Source organism: Phalaenopsis equestris, unplaced genomic scaffold, assembly GCF_001263595.1.
Source record: "Phalaenopsis equestris unplaced genomic scaffold, ASM126359v1 Scaffold000674, whole genome shotgun sequence".
Taxonomy (NCBI): domain Eukaryota; kingdom Viridiplantae; phylum Streptophyta; class Magnoliopsida; order Asparagales; family Orchidaceae; genus Phalaenopsis; species Phalaenopsis equestris.
This window is the reverse complement of record NW_018165114.1, coordinates 46,260-53,948: the sequence shown is the minus strand read 5'-3', so window position 1 is coordinate 53,948 and position 7,689 is coordinate 46,260. Positions and strand designations below refer to the sequence as shown.

Here is a 7,689-nt window from a genome sequence, read left to right as displayed (position 1 = left end):
TGATTTTAATAAAGCATTGAATTTAATTTTCATTTTTTGATGCTTGGCATGATTTAAGTTAAATCCATGACTAAAGTCTACCAACACTATTTTACAAAACACCACCTAAGGTGGTTTTGGTGGTGTTTGGTAGCCTATCAATAGACAGATTTAGTAAAGGATTTAGCTTAAATCCAGCAAAAAAAAAAAAAAAAAAAAAAAAAAAAAAAAGAAATTAAAACCAAAAAAACACTTAGCTAAATCGAGTTTTATCGCACTTTGTCTAATTTTCTTCGTGTTTAAATTCAAGTCGCAGTCGAATGAGTTTAAAACTTTTAATATATCCGAATTTATAATACTATTTAACAATGTAGCCAAACACAGCCTCAGATCACTAATTTTTTATATAAATTTAACCAATTAGCAATAACTAGTACAGTTGGAGAGGATCTAAATATTGGCTTTAGATAAGCATGGAAGAAATGTCATTTGTAATATATCATGGCGACCTAAATGGTTATCATTTCCCTCGTCCAGTGTAACCAAGCCGGAGTGGCACGATATAGAGATCGAGCGAGCCATCTCAGACTTCTATTCTCGTTTCGTTGTCTATTCTTCCGCGGAATCAGTTTGGTCCCTCGTTGGATGAATGTCAGTTCTACTACCTACTTTATTTTTTGGCATCGAACAAAAGTTATTTTTGCATTCGTTCTGTTATTTTTCTATTTTTGCCCCAAATTCCAAATCTTTGAAGTATGCGTCTATAATTTTGATGAAATATTGATTTCTCCTGAATTTAGGTTAAGTTTATGGCTATTTCATGTTTCATTTTATTATTCTGGTGAAAATCCTAGTGAGCGAAAACTGTTGGAATACCATATACTCAGACTGCGAAGTGGCATTGTTTGTGAATCATAAGGTGGAAATATTGTTGATAATATGTTTCATGGTTTGAGGTAATTTTAGCCAGAAACGTGTGAAGGTTCAGGTAAGGGATTGTAATGGTTTGAAGCATATAATTTGATACGGTTTTGTTTGTTCCGTTAATCTGTTCAACCCATGTTGATGTAGATATGTTACAAAGTGTTTTAAGGGAACTATTAACTTGTGATTCGGAACTAACAGGAGTCAAACTATGGGTTACTGTGATCGAAATTGTTAATTGTTTCACGAAGTCTTGAAATTAATTTAATCTGGTTTGTTACTTTTCTTGCCTGTCTTCACCAATCGATTATAAATCAAAATAATTGCTGTGATTGGTTATATACTCGTTGTTTCAATTTCAAAAAGAGATTCTAGTTTAGTAAATGGAGTGTAGCGCCTATAACGAGGAAAGGATGCTATAGAGGGAGAGAAAATATATATCAGAAGAGAAGAACGAAAATTTTATGAATGCATATTGATCTACATAATTTCAATTGGAAGAACTTGATGACTTTGATACATTTGTCCAATGATGAGCATATGGTCAAATGAACATTTACATCTTGAGAGGGAAACTGGCTGTTTTCTTTTTTTTGCCATATTGCATTAAATTAATTATAAATTTTGTAGAATTGTAATCTATGCCAAAAGATAGTTCAATGATATCTAATGAGCTGTTCAAATAATTTCAAAGGGCACAAGTTTTTGTTTTCATAAACCGTAAACCCTCTGGAAAGTTTGCCTATTTATTCCACTCCTCACAACCTTTAGGCTTAAGTTCACACAGTGTCCAATTTATTTGAAGTACTACACCTAAAATTAAGGTGTTAACTTTATGATCACCAAGTCATGGCTCCAAACCTACAATGCTAATTATTGCACACCTCAGGGCTACCTTTTTGCACATTTCAGGTAGTTTGCTCTTCTACAATGTAATATATTCATCAAAGCCATAACATAGATTTATTTTGTATAAGTTCTTATGCTCACATAATGTATTTGATACAAATCAACATAGAAATTAGCACAATCTTCCATAAAAGTTAAGACAAACACAAATTTTATTGTAAGAATATCAAACACTAGGCTTGAATACAAAAGATACACACCTAAATTTGGGAGGTCACTCCTAATTTCTACAATTCGAGAAGTAGAAAATCTCTCCCAAACTCAACCCCAAGACTCACAAACAATAAGCTCATGCATACTATAATCCTAAGCCTATTATGATCCATTTATACTAAACACTAATAAATAACAAAAGATTAAATTGCTCTTAGGCTAATAAAAAAATAAATAACCTTTAAGCTAACAATAATCCCCTCCCAAAAATGCACCTTATCTTCAAGGTGGAAAAATAGCTGTTTGATCAGGTAGTATGACTCCCATGTGTCGTCATCATCTGCGAATCCTTTCATTTATATAGAAATTCAGAGTGACCCACAGGAGTCAGCAATGTAGTCTTTTGCACAACCTTTAATCGCCTTAGATACTGTTGGTGCCCTGTCTTCAAATCAATCTTGGAGGACATCATAGTCCCATAAACTTGTCCAATAGCTCTTCGATGATCGGGATGGGAAAATTTTCATGCATTGTTTCGTAATTCTCGGCTTAACAATCTGCATAGAAACACCAACTTTCATCTGTCTTTTTCACTAGCAAGCCTAGGCTAAATAAGGAGCTCTCACAAAGCTGTATGAACTCAACCTCCCTCATTACTCCGGAAGGTTGCCACCACAAAGGGCACCACTGTCAAGGTCCCATCTACCCTGATTCCCTATCCCAGACTAAAATTCTTCATAGCTATTTTTTCAAGCCTCGAATTAAACACAGTGCCATTCTACCGGTTGTCGCTCATTCCCAACTTTCTAATGTGCAATTCCCTTCACACATACTACAGCTCGAATCTGCTTTCGATTCTTTAATTTAATCTCGCCTACTTCAATTCGTCCCATTTGTTTGGAGGTCGCACTATTTCTTATTAGTGCTCCTACCAACCCTTTACATAACCCCTCTTTCATGTTTCAGCCCAGCCCCCTGTATTTGAAATCTCTAAACCACCCCTCATCGGTGTCCTAGGAGGGAGTTCATGATGGCGGATGCTTTGCTTTTCATGTTCGATCTCCTTCCCCTTTGATCTGGCCAAGGAATCTATTGTCAACTTATGGTTCGAGTTTGCAAATTGAGCCGTCGGCAAGGTCTTGTATTGCATCTCAATAAGCTTGCTTACCATCTCATCCAAGCTCCATAAATGATTTTCCTTTGAAGAAAACTTATTGTCTATTGAGGAAAACCTTCATTCTATGATGGAGAACCTTTCCTACTCCTGGGTTTAATTTGGCTCATCTCTTCTAATTTCTTCTCGAAATCCTCTACTTTCCTGGCCGTCATTTCTCCCATAATAAGTTTCGATCACAATGGAGGAACTACTGTATCCTAATATCTCGTAGATAACTAGGGTGTGAGGTCGTAACCCATCTTCGATCCGATTTGCCTATGTACGCAAATAGTTTTGATCTCGTCGTTACCCGATTCACACTGTATCGAGGGTTGAGGTGTTGAAGTTTTTTGTCCACCACCACAGGGTTTCTGTAATCTGTATGCCACGATGCCTACAATCGTGACTGTTTCATAATGTAAGGTCACAAAAATCGTCGTTTGTAAGTTGACCCTTCCCCACGCCGTGATCTGATCTTTTTTACGCCACGATTCCGTAGTTTTGTCCTGGCTAGGTCGATCGCACTTTTACCGCTAGGGCACAACAGGAAGAGAAAGGTGGGAGTTTTAAGTCTTTGTACGCCGCACAAGGAGTCATGCATTTGATCCCTTCGATACTAAGAACTAGATGCATTCGATCCCTTCGATACTCCGGGATCACAATTGCTTCAGCTTCCGCCAATCTCTCCTTGTGTCGATCCGATCTCAAAATTTTTAAGCCTTGATATTAATTTGATACGATTTGATGTAAAAATCGACACGGTTTTGTATAGAAATTAGGGCAAACACATATTTTTTTGCAAGAATATTAAACACCCAACTCAAATATAAAAAATAAACACCTAAAATCTGAAAGGTAGGTTATCTCTCCCAATTTTTACAATTCGAGAGGTAGAAAATCTCTCTCAAACCCTAATCTTAAGACTCACAGACATAATCTCATGTATGCTCTAACCCTAAGCCTTTTAAAGTCTATTTATACTAAATAATAATAATTAGCAATGCACTAAATTGACTTTAGGTTAATAAAAGACTAAATGTCTCTTGGATTAGGCATCAACGTAACAATATTTCATTCAAGCAAATCTCTTAAATTGAACTATGGGATATGAACATCTGCATTCCTATTTATGCACAAATAAATTGGATTAAATTTTTTCCTTTGGGATTTTCTCGCATATGATGAGAAAAATTATGCAGTATTGTACTATTTAACAAACATTGCACAAACACCATTATGAATTTATTTATGATATTTCTTTTGTTTTCTCAAGGGCATTTATTTCCGAAAGAAATAAAGTATGTATGTGCTTTTATGAGATGCTCAAGGCATTAACCCATGTCTAAATGGGTTTAACTCTTTGACTAGGAAAGAGGGGGAGCACATTTATCATACATTTTGCAGTGCAATGATACATTATTGCTTCAATTATAATTTTTTATGTCAAACTCTTTGAGTTACAAAATGGTGAACAAATTTATTGTCTTTCTCTTTATTGCACTTAAAGCGCACCATATTTACACTTTTAATAACAGTGTTAGTAATTATACCATTGAATAAATTGAACACATGCTACCTACATTTTAGATTAATTATATGGTTGTAAACTTGGAATTTCTGAGACATATATATCCTGATGGGAATTTGAAGACTTATACTCGATAAGATGCGAGTTTTAAGGCAAGCTTATAGTCATTTTGAGTGTTGCTGTTAATTTAGTTATTTATTTCATAATTTTTATTTTATTTCACTGTAAACATGCCTATGATGATGGTGTGTTTGAGAATGAGATACATTCTTTAATTTTTTGATTACTTTGGTTTGTTTGATTTATTGCTTGAAACTATTTTGACTTTGCTCTTGTTGGATTCTTTATTTCAGTTATCCTTGAATTTCATTTTTCAACCTCTTGTCAAGAATTCTTGCCAGTTATTGTTGCTAGGATGGATGTGATGGCCCTACATCTTCCTTGGCCTTGTGATTCACATGTTTTCTTGTGCTCCTATTGCCTTGCTAAACTATTTTCTTTGTGTATTATTGTCAGGTCCCTTCTGAGTGCAATTTTCTGCTGTAGCGATGCTAATGTGCATTTAATTGCAGTGGAAAGAAGTTGGACTTTGGCTACTTAGGGTTTATTTTTCCTTTTAGAATCTAAATTTGCCGAAATCAAAACTTATACTGTTAGGTTAGATTGTTGAAGCTCTTTGTTCCTTTTAGTTATAAAGAGGGCCCTAAGACATTTAAATATATCACTTTATGCTAAATAAAATTTTGAACTCCCTTTAAATGAACTCCTTGATTTTAATGTTTCTATCATTGTTTTTTTCATCTAAACACACAGTGATTGAATTTGTATGTGTGATTGAGGTTCGTTAAGTCAACTACATTTTTCAAAGAAATGTGAATTCTTACTAGCTGTATAGTTTTTTTTTATTCTTAGATTTTTTTTTTTTGGATTTTGATGATATCTAAATTTTCATTCGGAGCAAGTCTCATGTGATTTTATTTTTTCATTAGAGTAATTTTTTGGCTTATTAAGTTTTTGTGGGCTATAAAATTTTAATCGTTTTGGTATTCTTTTGTGTGTGGGTCCCAAGTTAGACCTAGGGCTTGAAACCTATCATAATTGACAAATTTCAAACTCTTACATAGTTTTATATAGTTTTTATTATATGTCAAGCATATGCAAAACACTAATCCAACTATTGGATGAGTTTTTGAATCGTGTATAAACCATCTCTAGGATTGGTCTCATTAGCTTTCTATGCAAATGTATTTCGTCACGAAAAGACGGAAATAGCCTTTTTTTACTCCCTTTAGCAGTCTCCAACTCGGCCTGATGGATTGCCATCTCCTTTGTAGTTTTCTATCATTGCCATCAACTTCCAACATGGCCTTCACTTTTTCACCTCCTCTTTTCTCACTCCCGTTTACATTTACTATTTCCTCATATGCTGAGAAAAACTCTTTCTCTTTAGCTCCTTCGCAGATCAATATATGTTTTGAAAGTTGTTAAATCTCTATTTGAGGCACTCCCTCTAATCTCATCCTTAAATTTGAGGCCCAAGCTTGACGTGAAAGTTGTTAAATCTCTATTTGAGGCACTCCCGCTAATCTCATCCTTAAATTTGAGGCCCAAGCTTGACTTCGTCTTACTCTACTTTTCCCAATTTTATTTGCTTTGGTGCACGTATCTCTCCAAGCACCCCTTAATACTTAATCCTTGTTTTATGACCATCTATCATTTTCATGGTTAAATTTGTTTTATTTGCTTATTCTGATTATATTTTCCCTGTAGCGCAAATTCAATATTATAAATTCCATATTTTGATGATGATTTGTGAATGTTTATGAAGGAAATCTATATGTTTAAACTCTTCAAAAGTATTGAATATGAACTTAAGGAGGAACATGTTCGTTTGTATTGTATTTTTTTTAATTTGTATTATATTTTCTTTTTTAGTTTATGTTATTAAAACATGCTTATAATGTTGATTCATTTTGAACGACTTGTGTTCTCCAATATTTTGATTATATTTTTAGGTTTGGTTCGCTACTACATGGGCCCCAATCCAATAAGCACCGTGAATGGCGCATGCTTGAATTTTTTAGATTTTTCTTGCCTATTATCCTAAGTTTGTTCCTGGAAAGTTTCTCTAGGGTTGCCTTCGAATCTGAATGGCTACCTTCCTAAGCTTATAGGTCTTAATCATTTTTGCAGATTTCTTGAGCATTTTTTTCTTGATCGCTTTACTCACCTGTATGCTATTTTTCACTAGGTGCTTACGTGCGGTTTTTCTTACTCGTCTGCAAGTGACTCCTCTTATATGCCCTGTTAACTATGATCTATAGAATCTTTCTTATGTGAACTATAATCACCTTCTTGCAGTTTTTCATTTTTAGTTTATATATAGTTGAGTAATGGTAAAAATACTGTTGATTTTTACTATTTGATGCTACAAGAATTAAGACTTGCAATTTTTAATTTAATCTTAGAGGTGTTGTAATAACCGGTTAAAAAAACAATAAAAAAATAAATAATACTTGTCGTTCGAAGTAGACGTGATGCTCCTGAGAAATCAAAACGACTGCTTATCCCCATATTTCATCTGATTCGAACCAGCGAGTGAGAAAGCGAGAGGGAGTAAGAGATAAAGTGAGGGCAAGAGGCGGGAATGATAGACAAAGAAGGATGTAAGAAGGAAAAGAGAAGGAACCCTGGCCGAAGGGGGAGAAGTTGAAGGCGTCCTATACGAAAGAAGACAACATCACATTTGGTTTCTTGAGAGAAGGAAGCGAGGTGGTGTCATCATTGTGGGAGGAGCAGTCGAAGTTGAAGCTGAAGGAAGAGGACTCATGTACATCTAGGGCTTTGAAGTTGACACTGCGTGCTAGAAATGTTAGCCAAACAGTCATGGAGAGGAGGGCGAAGTGTGTCTTTGGCTTGGAGTTGAACTCCGCGCGTGTTTCTGTGTAGGGCTGTCAAAACGGCTCGTTGTTCGCGAACAGCTCGTGTTCGGCTTGTTAAGAAGCTCGTGTTTGGCTCGTTAATTTTGTTTGATAAGTTA

At 35.0% G+C, this 7,689-nt stretch overlaps 1 protein-coding gene across 3 annotated transcripts in view; it reads left to right on the top strand.

Annotated features, from left to right (window-relative positions):
• Positions 1-430: 430 nt before the first annotated feature.
• The window catches only part of LOC110030219, a 42,224-nt gene continuing 34,965 nt past the window's right edge, over positions 431-7,689 (top strand). The window contains exon 1 of one of the 3 annotated variants that reach the window (XM_020732825.1): positions 431-630. The gene's annotated coding sequence lies outside the window, so the exon portion shown is untranslated. Of the gene's footprint in view, positions 631-821; positions 968-7,689 lie in introns of those variants that run through there. The other 2 variants (XM_020732824.1, XM_020732826.1) reach the window with 2 other exon arrangements.